Here is a 13,546-nt window from a genome sequence, read left to right as displayed (position 1 = left end):
ACAAATCAGATGCAGAGTTCAAAACACTGGTAATCAGCGTGTTCACAGATATGGTTGAGTATGGTCACAAAATAGAGGAAAAAGTGAAGGTTATGAAAAGTCAAATAAAGGAAAATGTGCAGGGAACCAACAGTGAAGGGAAGGAAACCGGGACTCAAATCAACAGTTTGGAGCAGAAGAAAGAAAAAAATATTCAGCCGGAACAGAATGAAGAAACAAAAATTTTAAAAAATGAAGAAAGGCTTAGGAACCTCCAGTACAACTTTAAATGTTCCACAATCTAAATCACAGGGGTGCCATAAGGAAAAGAGGGAGACCTAGAAATTGAACACTTATTTGAAAAAATAATGAAGGAGAACTTCCTTAATCTAGCAAGGGAAATAGATTTCCAGGAAGTCCAGGAAGCTCAGAGAGTCCCAAACAAGTTGGACCTATGAAAGCACACACCAAGGCATATCATAATTATATTACCTAAGATGAAAGATAAGGAGAGAATCTTAATAGCAGCAAGAGAAAAGCAGAGAGTTACCTACAAAGGAGTTCCCATAAAACTATCAGCTGATTTCTCAAAAGAAATCTTGTAGGCAAGAAGGGGCTGGAAAGAAGTATTCAAAGTCATAAAAGGCAAGGACCTACATCTGAGATTACTCTACCCAACAAAGCTATCATTTAGAATGAGGGGGCAGATAAAATGCTTCCCAGATAAGGTCAAGTTAAAGGAGTTCATCATCACCAAGCCCTTATTATATGAAATGTTAAAGGGACTTATCTAAGAAAAAAGATACAAAATACAAACAGCAAAATGACAACAAACTCACGACTATCAACAACTGAACCTAAAATATCAAAAACAAAAACAAAAATGAACTGAGCAGACAACTAAAACAGAAACAGATTCATAGACACAGAGGTGACGTGGAGGGTGGGGATGGGGAGGAGAGAGAATGGGGAAAAAGGTACAGGGAATAAGAAGCATAAATTGTAGGTCAAAACAGGCAGGGGGGTGTTAAGAATAGAACTAATGGGAAATGGAGAAGCCAAAGAACTTATATGTACAACCCATGGACATGAACTAAGGTGTGGGAATGATGGTGGGAGGGGGGTACAGAACAGAGGGAAATAAAAGGGAGAAAAAATGGGACAACTGTAATAGCATAATCAATAAAATATGTTTTAAAAATAACAGCATAAGAAAATGGCAAAAATAAATTTTAAAAAGAAGTAAAACAAAAATGTGGTAAATGCTAAAGAAAAATAGCATGAATCTGCTAATACAAAAAAAGAAAACCTATAAACTTATCCAATGTCACAGAATTGAAAAATAGAGGAACCAAAAATTGTCCCTTCCTACCTATCAGATTGGTGTTTTAAAAAATTATATCTAGTACTATTGAGGAAATGAATAAGTAGAACCTCAAACACTATTGGTGGGAACATAACTTGATAAAATCTTTGTGAGGACAGTTTGGCAACATCTATCAAATGGAATACACATTCTCTTTGATATAGCAGTCCTGCTTCTGAGAATCTGTTTTACAGAAATACTAGCAAATGTGCAGAGATGTAAGTATGTGAAATATAAGTATGTAAAATATTTACTGTTCTGTTGTATTTAAATTTAAATGAACTGAAAGCAACTCAAGTATCTATAAACATAAAAATAATCAAGTAAATTGTGGTATGTTACTTCTTTGTGATATTATTTAACCATTATTTAGAATGAGACTGAATAGATTTATAGGTAATGAAAAATATAAATCTGCACAACATAGAATTAGGAAAAGTATATAAATCACAAATTAATAACATTTATGTGTATTTGTGTGCATATACATTTATGCACACACATACATGTGTGAATGCGTATTTATATATTGATTGGAAATTGTACTCTAAATGATAAAAAGTGGTTTTCACTGGATATGGAAGAGGAATTAAATAGAGGTATTGAAGTAAAATTGGGTAGAAGGTAAGAAAAGATTATTCATTTACTGCCTGAGTAATTTTAAAAACATTTTTTTTCAATGAAAAGCAAAAGATGTCAAAACTGAATTATTTTAGTATCTGTTTCTACTCATTCTCATTAGGGTTACAAAATTGTGTATCTGACCTGCTCAGTTATCATAGCTCACGTAACTTGGGGTATAATCAAGGTTTGTACACAGTTTCTATCCCCACCTGCCTCTTTTATTGCTAGGATTATGCAATTTTACACAATTGTGACCCATTAGTTTTACTACTTTTCTAAGAAAAGTCAAATTTTGTTGCATCAGTTCCCTAATTCTCACTATTTGCTTCTAAGTGTAATTTAGTCATCACTATCTACACAGAGCAAGTTGTCAAATAATTATCTAGAAATGTATATAACTTAAAGCTTTTGCACTAGCATTTTGTCTACCAATTGCACATATTGTTACAGTTACACATCCATTGCTATAATTGCTAGTCAGTAAAGGAAGCACAAAAACATTACATTTCTGAGGTCATTGTGCCAGGTGTAGAAGACTATTTTATTTATACTCAATGCTTTGAATATTGTATATTTATAGAATAATTCCAAACTGAAATGATCTTTGAAAAGATTATATTTGTAAATGTTCATCATCTGGGAAACATTTATTGAAACCCTTCTCTTTATATAAACATGTCCTAAGTGTTCTATAAAGGTTATGAGCAAAGAAGGGCAACCCCTGACGTTAAACATGTTTAAATTCACTCAAAGATATAAGATTACTAATATCTGAGAGGCAACCCTTTCTTAAAATACAATAGTTGCTTTTATAATATTCAATGAGATCATATGGGGGAAAATGCAGACAACTGTATTTGAACAAAAATAAAATAAAATTAAAATTAAAAATTTTAAAAATTAAAAAAATATTCATTGAATTCATTACAGGCTGGGAACAATTCTAAGCCCTTGGAATATATCAGCAAAAAAAAATTAAAAATTTTCTTTCTCCATAGAGTTCATTTTGTCCTGGAAATAAATTTAAAAATTATAATACCATTTAGATTATATAACAAATTAGATTATAAGTGCAAGAAAAATTGTTGGAAAGAGGAATTGATCAATGAGAGGTCAGGCAGGAGGACAGTACAGGCTATAGTGTGGTAGAGCAGGAGGTGTAATTTTAAATAGAATGGTGAGGGAAACCCTCAGTGGGAGGTTGACCCTTGAGAAATACCTGAAGGAGCTTGAGGGAGTTAGTTATGCAATTCCACACTGAGAAACAGTTGAGATGATATCCAAGGGCACTGTGTTCCTGGAATGTTTCATGAACAGCAAGGCCAGAGGAGAGTAAATGGTTGTCATAGAAAAAAAAAAAAAAAAGTGGATGTGAAAGAAGTAAGGCCAAATCACATAGTCCCTTGTAAGTCAATGTTTTTTATTACAAAGGCATATACATTTACTCTGAGGGGAAAAAAATCACATTGTGGTTTGGGCAGAAGAGGGAAATTGTATGAAAAGGTGTTTAGAGAAATCGTTGTGAATGCTGTCTTAATGACAGACCGTCAGGGAACAGGAATAAAATTACAAAGTCCAGTTATTAGGTTGTTGTACTAATTCAGAAGAAATCTTATGCTGTTTAGGCCAGGATAATAGCAGGGAAAGTGGTAAAAAGGGGTTCACCTTCTGGACATGTAGTATAGATAGATTTTACAAAATTCCCTGGGAATTGAATGAGAAGTGTGAGAGAAAGGAGTCAAGGCTGTTGGCCAGAACAGTTGAAAAGATTTAGTTCTTTGAAATAGATAAGGGAAACCATAAACAAAACAGATTGACAGGGAACATCAAAAGTTCAGTTTTGGACTTATTGAGTTGGTAATGTCTATTAGACATTCAGGTGGAGATAGTTTAGGGAGAGCATGATGCTCTAGAATTCAGACCTGGGGTCTGGACTGTAGATACACATTTGGGAATCATCAGCATATAGGTGCTATTAAAAGCAATAGATCTAGATATAGAAGAGAAAATGGCCAAGCGTAAGCCCTGGGCACTTGGATATTGAAAGATCAGAGAGAAGAGAAGGAACAAATAAGAGACTGAGAAGAGACTCAGAAAGTAAAGGGGAAAAAAAATCAGAACAGGGTCTCCAGAAGCCAGATAAAGAAAGTATTTCAAAGAGAAGTGATAAATTGTTTCACATTCTGTCAGTTGCCTGAGTAACATAAAGGCTGAAGTGTTATCATTGCATGCAGCCCATGAGGCCAATAGATACCTTGACAAGGGCAGTTTGGGTTGTGTGGTGAAGGCACAAGCATGGCTGAGTGAATGTCAGGGAGAATAATAGCAGGTGGGCAAAGAACTATTTTGAGAAGGTTGGCTAAATAAAAAACAGAGAAATGAGAAGGAAAATGAAAAGAAAAAAGGTCAAGGGACAGATATATATTTTTACTTTATTTTTGTTTTTTATACTATTACGGATATCCCCATCCCCCTCACTTTGCTCCCCTGTCCTCTACCCTCATCGCCCCCAACCCCTGCCACTTTGCTGTGGCCATCACCACCCTGTTGTCTGTGTCTATGGGTTATTCATATTTGTTCTTTGGCTAATCACCTTACCTTCTTTTATCCAATTCCACCTCCTCCCCCCATACTCCAACAGCTGTCAGTCTGTTCCATGCATCCAGGCCTCTGGTTCTATTTTGTTCATCGGTTTATTTTGTTCATTAGATTCCACATATAAATGAGATCATATGGTATTTGTTTTTTACCAAATGGCTCATTTCACTGTGCATAATAATCTCTTAGTCTATCCATGCTGTCACAACAGGTAAGAGCTCCTTCTTTTTTATGGCTGCATGGCATTCCACTATATAAATGTACCACAGCTTTTTTATTGACTTATCTACTAATGGTCACTTAGGCTGTTTCAAGATCTTGGCTATTATAAATAATGCCATAATGAACATAAGGGTGTATATATTCTTTCAAATTAGTTTCAGGATTTTTAGAATATAACCACAGAAGTGGAATTGCTGGGTCAAAAGGCAGTTCCATTTTTATTTTTATTTTTTAGAAAACTCCATGCTGAGAGATATATTTTTAGGACATTTCTGTGCTGATGGAATGATCCAGTAAAAAAGAAAAGAATTTTATGAAAAAGGAGGAAGCAGAAGTCCTGGAACAGTGATCTTAAATAGGCAGAGAGATAGGCTCATATGCACAAACACAGATCTGTTCTGTGTAGAGGTAGGTTTGCTCACCTGGCAACCAGTGAAAGAGGACAGAGACACAAGAGCTGATAGGTGGGCTCAAGTGTTGAGGTCTGTATTACTTTTCTGATTACTTCATTTTCCTCAGTATGATAAAAATGAAGGTCATCAATGAGGTGACCTTGAAAGATTAGGCAGTAGAAATTTAAAAGATAAAGAGAAGATGAGAAAAAAATAGTCTAGATCAGTAGAAGGGTGATTCTATAAATTAGGAAAATAGAGTATGATTGTCAGGAAGAATTTAATGTTTACTTGGGGTTTGTGCTTAGGGATTTAAAAAGAGACTAGTCAAGAGAATGTGTCTTTAGTATGGCCATATTAAATTGCATAAAAGGAAGCATGGTTAAGAACAGAATTTAGTTTAACTAAAGTTATGGGTAAGCCAAGAGAACACACCAGAGTAAGAAAAAGACAACAAAAGCTAATAATAGAGGCAACAAAATAATATAACAATAGACACATAAGGATAATTAACTTCATTCAAACATATGATGTGTAAAAATGTGTGAGATAGGTTTCTTCAAACTAACATAAAATAGACTCAGATTATAATTATTTATATTCAAATGACTCTTTTCTTAACAGTATATTCAATCTGACATTTGTATGGTGCAAAACCTTATGAAAACTTTCTTTTGCAATTGTTTTCAGTCTACAACACAATCTTTCCAGTATATGCAAAGTTTTGATTTTGTTTTAGAAAGAACAAAAGTCTTTTGAAACCAAATCTAGTGGATTAAGTGAGTGATACAATTCTATTTGGATCGCAAATGAAGTGTGATTACAAAGTTATAAGATTTATTTCCTTGAATGACTCATTAACTGGCTCTGGATAAAATTCCAAAAGAAGAGTTACACAATTTGGAATTAAGCTCCAGTTAATCAGAAAAGACCTTCTGGAAAGAGTGATTTTTAAATTAAGCTTACAGGAGGAATGAAAGGTAAAGGATTGGCAGATACCAAGAATGACCTGAACAGGTAGTACTTATATTTCTACAAATATTTCCAGTTTAACATTTTGATGTTTTATTTACACGTACCTTTATTTATTTTTAAAATCAATGTGCAAAGTAGGTAGTGTAGAATTGTTGCATTGTAAAGAACATAGAACTCTCCATCCCCTCACTAGTACTATTTGTAAATGAGGAAAACAGTCTTCAAAATTTGAGAAACATGTCTAAAGTCACAGGCATAGTGAGAAAAATGGTAACTAAAATCTATGCCTCCAGGTCTAAACTCAGTTATCTCAACCAAATTGTCATACTTCTTAAAATTTGACAGAGGAGGAACTGGGCAGCAGAATTTCTGTTTCTTAATTTGTTATTTCCAGTTGCTGTAATATAGGTACAGAGAGAAGAAAGTAAAATGTTTTCCAATAAAGGCCCTGAATCAGTGGTTGTCAACTAGGATGGTTTTGCCCTCAGAGTAGATTTTATTTCTACTAAGTAGGAAAAAAGTTTTTTACCCTCCCTAAGTATATTGTAGTTAGTTTTTAATTTATTAATCCTTATTACTATTGATGTCCTTGGTCCTATATTTTATAAATGGATATATTTATGTATGAAAACAACAGCAAGAGAAATGTTTCCCAAAGCTATATTTCAGAACTCACCAGACTGTGGTTGTTGAAAATCAATTTTCCCTCACCTTGTGGTCTATACATGCAGTTTTTATTTTCCAAGGGGAAACACCTGCAATCAATTGATGAACTGCTGTTTGTGGATCCAACTGTCACTGAGGTCATGCAGTGGCAAAAGCCTCATTAACATGATAGGAATGTGCCTGCAAATGTATCATTGAGATGCAAACTCTGAACCTATATTTTATTGTATTTGCAGATTTTTTTTCAAAAAGAAACCCCAACTTTTAGAAGGAGAGGTACTGAACTTTACCCAATGGATACTGACATTTGATAGAACATTAAAGGCTAAGATACACTCTTATATTCCTCATCTGTCTCATTCAGTAATTTTCCAGTTTCTTCTCCTTAAAATAACAGTGGAAAACTTCACTGAATCTCACAAAACGTATTACAGGTTCTGAGAACCTGCTCAATTTAGGTGTTGTTTTCAATAATATTTTTTATTTCCACAGTTGGTATGTGTCCTGTAAGTCAATTTCTTTACAAGATGAACTTCTTTCATTCTTTCTCCCCTATTTTTTTAGAATTATGGCAAATTCTCTAATTATATATAATTACTGTTTCCACAAACATATTTGGCATAGCTTTGTATTAAAATATTCCCATTTCTCATAATATCTTCACATGATATTGTTACACATGAAAGAAGAGAATTGTGGTGTAAGTAAACTAAGACAGTATCCTGTATAATCCACTTGTTTTCAGAGGGTAAAATATTGCCTATAGAGATGACACAAATTTCTTAAGTTCACTTAGATAATTAATGGCAATTGTAACTTAAGTCTGGGTCTTTTCTTGTATTACAACAATACTGAAATAACTTGAAAATAATTTATTTTATGCAATAACAAAGTTGAAGAGTTGATTAGATGTCAAGAATTTTCTGATTTTTTTTGGAAAGATGGTGGAAATGTAGGTGGGAGTGGAGTCCACTTTTCCCTGTGCACAGATGGAACACCTAGCTGATCTTCTGAGGAACAGAGTGAGGAGTCAATCATATCCCAGCATATATGAAGGTTGGAGACCAAAATTGTAGAAGACATTGAAAACCAGATGCTAAGGAGATTCTTTTGGACAGTAAGGTCCCTGGGATAAGCACAGGGACCAGGGCTGCTGCAGCCCCAGGCCTGACACCTGCTGGGCCTGCCACAGGATTATTGAAAGAGAGCCAGGTCAACAGCTTCTTCCTCTACCAAACAGGGAGGATAGAGAGGCACCAGGATGGACCTGGATGCTTGAAGTTGCTGGGGGGAATAGAGACAAAGTGGCATATGCACAGGGGTGGTATTCACCTGCCGAGACTGTGAACACCAGCTGGGTCATTATCAGAGAAATTGGGGAGCCAGGTGATACCCTGGAGAAGGGAGAAGAGTTGGGCCATGATGGATCTTGACCTGGATAGTCTCCAGTCTGGTTGGAGAGTTGGGCTGTGTGAGAGGCCAGACACTTGTTAAGAACGGAAGGCTTGAACAGGGGAATTTTATTCAAAAAAAGTCTCTTGGTGGCTGTTTAGGGAACTTTCCTACAGCAGGTGCCCCTGCCAACCCAGCCATGCACCCCTGCATCTGCCACAACCACAACCTGGGACATACCCCTGACACCACAGCAGCCTCGGCCTCAGCTTCAGCCTCACCCTTGCCCCCGCCATCACAGCCATCATGGTGCCCATGCCCTGAGTGGCCAGACTGGCTTGCTAAGAGGAAGGATGATGAGCCCTATGCAGAGGAGAGCAGCAGGGCTCAGGGAGTTAGCAGGCCCCAGAAAGACTTAATTCAGTGGGGGAGCTGAACTACTCTTAAGAGACTTTGAGAGTGTCTAGCACCTAGGACAGCAAAGAGCAAGAAGGTGGTATGTGAGTTGTCCCTAATTGGTGTACCTCAAGGACAGCACAACTGGTGATTGAAGGCACCAGCTGGCACAGAAGGGCACTGGGGACCAGCAGCAAACAGAGGAATTGGGCTGGAGGCTGGGCAACTGTGAAAGAATGTGGCCCAGACATGGCCACAATCCTCTCAAAACTAGGAAGGGAGAAAAGCAAAACCCAAACCCCCTTGACCTGCTGCAGCCAGAAAGACCAGCATAATTCACTTGGCTCTTTTAAAGTCAGCAGGAGGCTTTTTTTTTTCTTTCTTTTTTTCCCCCAAGTGAGACTATAAGACCTGGTTCTATGAAAGGACCAGAGTCAGACCAAAGAGGGATCACAAGATTAATACCAATAACTGAGAAACTAAGACAAATTTCCTTTTGCTATTCCAGAGAACTTTCAGGTTATTGTTTATTTGTAGTAGTTACTCTATCATTATTTTTACTTTTTTTATTTTATTTGTATTTTTTATTTCTCTTCTTTCTGTTTAGTTTTCTTCATTTTATTTGTTTAATTGTATTGTTTGACTAGGTTTCCTTGTTCTCTCTTTCATAGTGTATTTTTAATTTTCCATCTTTCACTTCACTTGTGTTCCAATAGCACACTACTCTAGGTCTTGTACTTCCTATTCTTGTTATTCAGATGACATAGATTCTGTCATATGATTGTTGTTCAAGTATTATCATAAATAAATTCTGTTTCATACAATTGTAAATAGTACACAGCACCTCTCCCAGATTGTAGCCCATTTCAATGTCTTCCAGAATTATATTACTGTTGTGGTTCACACTATCCTCTCACACACTATGCCTATTTTCTATCCTTTACTCTCACTATATCTCATAATCTTACTTCCCACAATCTCACTGTTTTCTAGATTCAACTCACAATACTTCCCCCCTCTAACAAAAGTCTTATCATTTTTCCACCCTTTCTAAAAAGTGGCTAGTTGGATGAAATATCATGATTAACACTATACATATCCAAAGGATCTTGTACCTCTTCCCTACAGGTTGGTATTTTGAATCCCATAGAATACACTTGCTGTCTTAACCCATTTTGCCTTCCCCCTCCAACTGGTCACAAAAAAAGGGTACATGGGAGCTGTGGACAGCAGTATACCTGCTGGAAGAAAGAACCAACAAAAGAACCACCAACACATAATAAAGGAAGATAGTGAAGGAGTGAGTAGAAGCCACACTAATCTCCACCCAGGACCAATCTAGAAATACAACTAAATGGTGGAGAAATTACCCAGAACAAACAACTGAACAAGAAGAAGAGAAAAGCCTCAAAACCTCAGTCAGATAGAAGAGATAGCTTTGAAACAACCTGTCCACACCTGCAGCACAGCATATAAGATGTGGTGGGCAGAGTGACCCTCAGTTCACTAGCATGAGGGAAGGATCCACCAGAGAAAGACCTAACAACAATCAAAACACAAATACATCCAGAGAGCCAAAATAAATGACAGCCCAAGCACAGCAAGTTCAGGAGATCAAGAGGACTGCACCACTGAGAAGACTCTTACCTGTGAGAACAGGTCTTCTACCATAGAAGTTTACATCACAAACTCAGGGAGTCAGAACAAATCAATTTAAGGAGCAAAGGTTAACAATAAGAGTGTCACAAGCAATGGGAAGACAATGAAACAAACCCCAAACAGAAGGAAAGGAGAAAGCCCCAGACAGAATCCTAAATGAAATAGAGGTAAATCAATTATAAGATATTGAGTTCAAAGCAATGGTTATAAGGAAGCTCAATGAGCTCACTGAGCATTACCAAAAACTACAGGGAAACTACAATGAACTCACCGCAAACTATATCAACATGAAAAAGGAAACAGAAACTATCAACAAGAGCCAAGAGGAAATGAAGAATACAATTTCTGAGTTAAAGAAGACAGTAGAAGGAATCAAAAGCAGGCTAGATGATGCAGAAGATCAAATCAGCGAGCTGGAAAACAGAGTAGAAAAAAACTCCCAGAAAGAAAAAGAAAAGGAAAAAGACTAAAAAGGAATGAAGAGGTGTTAAGGGAACTGCAAGACAACATGAAACTTAATAATATCCATATAATAGCTATACCAGCAGTTGAAGAAGAGGAACAAGGGATAGAAAACCTGTTTGAAAAAAGTAATGATGGAAAACTTCCCCAATTTTGTGAGAGAAAATGTCACACAAATCCAGGAAGCACAGAGAGTCCCAAAGAGGCCCACTTCAAGAAGCATTATAATTAAAATGGCAAAATTCCAAGACAAAAAGAGAATCTTAAAGACAGCAAGAGAGAAATGGGAAGTAACATACAAGGTAAGTTAAGGCTAAGACTAGCAGCTGACTTCTCATGGGAACACTCCAAGCCAGAAGGGATTGGCAAGAAATATTCCAAGTAATGAAAAACAAAGGTCTACAACCAAAACTACTCTATCCAGCAAGGCTCTCAATTAAAATCAGGTGAAATAAGGAGTATCCCAGACAACAGAAGTCTCAAAGAATACACCTCCACCACTCCAGCAATGCAAGAGATGCTAAAGGATCTGCATTAAACTGATAAGAGCAGATACTACACTTGATCATAGCCAAAAAGCTGAGAAGTCACAGGAAAAGGAAAAAAAAGCTTTAAGAAAAAATAAGCTTTAAGAAAAGAAAAAGAGAGAGAGAGAGAGAAGTACAGATACGAAAGAAGTAAAATGGTAATGAATAAGTACATATCAATAATAATCTTGAACTTAAATGGATTGAATGCTATAATCAAAAGACATAGAATACCTGAATGGATAAGAAATCATGACCCACATGTATGTGGCCTACAAAAGACCTATTGCAGAACAAAAGACCTACATGGACTGGAAGCAAAGGGCTGGAAAAAATATTTCAAGCAACTGGGAAAAAAAAGCTGGGGTAGCAATAATAATATCAGACAAAATAGACTTCAAAACAAGGGCCATAAAAACAGACCCAGAAGGACACTTCATAACGTTCAAAGGAAGAATCCATCAAGAAGATATAAGCATTATAAACATATATGCACCCATCATAGAAGGACTGAAATATATAAAGAAAATATTGAAGGACTTCAAGAAAGATATTGACAGCAACAAAATTATAGTATGGGATTGTAACAACCCACTGTCAAAAATGAATAGGTCTTCCAAACAAAGATATTGCTGCACTGAGCAATGTCTTAGATCAAATGGACTTAACTGACATAGACATAGGAACTTGCATCCCAAAGAAGCAAAATACACATTCTTTTCAAATGCACATGAAACATTTTCAAAGACAGTGCACAGGATAGGACACAAAGCAATCCTCAACAAATCCAAGAAAACTGAAATCACATTAAGCACTTTCTCTAACCACAAAGGACTGAAACTAGAAACCAATCTTAAGGAAAAATCTCAAAAACAATCAAATTCATGAACATTGAATAGCATGCTATTAAACAATGAGTGGGTCAAGAAGGAGATCAAGGAGGAAATCAAAATATTTCTGGAAACAAATGAAAATGAACTCACAGCAGTCCAAAACTCATGGGACATTGTAAAGGCAGTCCTGAGAGGGAAGTTCATAGTGATACAGGCCTGCCTAAAAAAGATAGAAACATTTCAAATAAACAACCTAACCCTATACCTACAAGAATTGCAGGAACAATAACAAAGAAAGCTCAGAGCAAGTAGAAGGGGAGAAATAACCAAGATCAGAGCAGAATTAAATGACATAGAGACTAAAAGCACATTTCTAAGGATCAATACAACCAGGAGCTGGTTCTTCAAAAAGACAAACAAAATCGACAAACCTTTAAGCAGACTCATCAGAGAGAGGAACTAAATAAACACAATCAGAAATGAAAGAGGAGAGATTACAACAGATACTACAAAAATACAAAGGATTGTAAGAAATTACTATGAAGAACTATATGCCAAGAAATGTAAAAAACTAGGTGAAATGAACAAACTTCTAGAAAAATATAATCATCCAAAATTGAATGAAGAAGAAGCAGAAAGCCCGAACAGACCAATAACAGTTGACAAAATTGAAGCAGTAATCAAAAAATTCCCAACACACTAAAGCCCTGGAAAGGACAATTTAACAGGAGAATTTTACAAATCATTTAAGGAAGAGCTAACTGCTATCATTCATGAATAATTCCAAAAAATCCAAGAAGATGGAAGACACCCAAACTCTTTATGAAGCCAGCATCAACCTAATTCTAAAACCAGATAAAGACACAAAAAAGAAAGAAAACTGCAGGCCAATATCTCTGATGAATATAAACACCAAAATCCTCACCAGAGTACTGGCAAACGTCATCCAACAATACATTAAAAAAATCATATACCATTATCAAGTGAGATTCATCCTATGGATGCAAGGATGGTACAATATGCACAAATCAATAAATGTAATACATCATATAAACAAAAGAAAGGACAAAAATCCCACAATCCTATCAATAGATGTGGAAAAAGCATTTGATAAGGTACAGCACCCATTTGTGATAAAAACACTCAGCAAAGTAGGCATACAGGCAGCATTCCTCAACACAATAAAGGACTATGTGAGACATACAGCCAGCATCATACTCAACGAGCAAAAACTTAGAGCTTTTCTACTAAGATCAGTAGCAAGACAAGGATGTCCACTTTCACCAATCCCATTCAACATAGTATTGGAAGTCCCAACAACAGCAGTCAGACAAGAAAAACAAATAAAAGGCAAGCAAATCGGAAAGGAAAAAGCAAAACTGTCAATGTTTGAAGACGACATGATAGTATACATAGAAAATCTTATAGACTCCACCAAAACACTACTTGATCTAA

At 36.1% G+C, this 13,546-nt stretch overlaps 1 pseudogene; it reads right to left on the bottom strand.

Moving 5' to 3' along the window:
- Window positions 1–11,212: 11,212 nt before the first annotated feature.
- Window positions 11,213–11,322, bottom strand: LOC114509049 (annotated as a pseudogene).
- Between the last annotated feature and the right edge of the window lie 2,224 nt (window positions 11,323–13,546).

This window comes from Phyllostomus discolor, chromosome 11, assembly GCF_004126475.2.
Source record: "Phyllostomus discolor isolate MPI-MPIP mPhyDis1 chromosome 11, mPhyDis1.pri.v3, whole genome shotgun sequence".
NCBI lineage: Eukaryota > Metazoa > Chordata > Mammalia > Chiroptera > Phyllostomidae > Phyllostomus > Phyllostomus discolor.
Note: the sequence above shows the minus strand (reverse complement) of the source record. Positions and strands in the feature narration are given on the sequence as shown.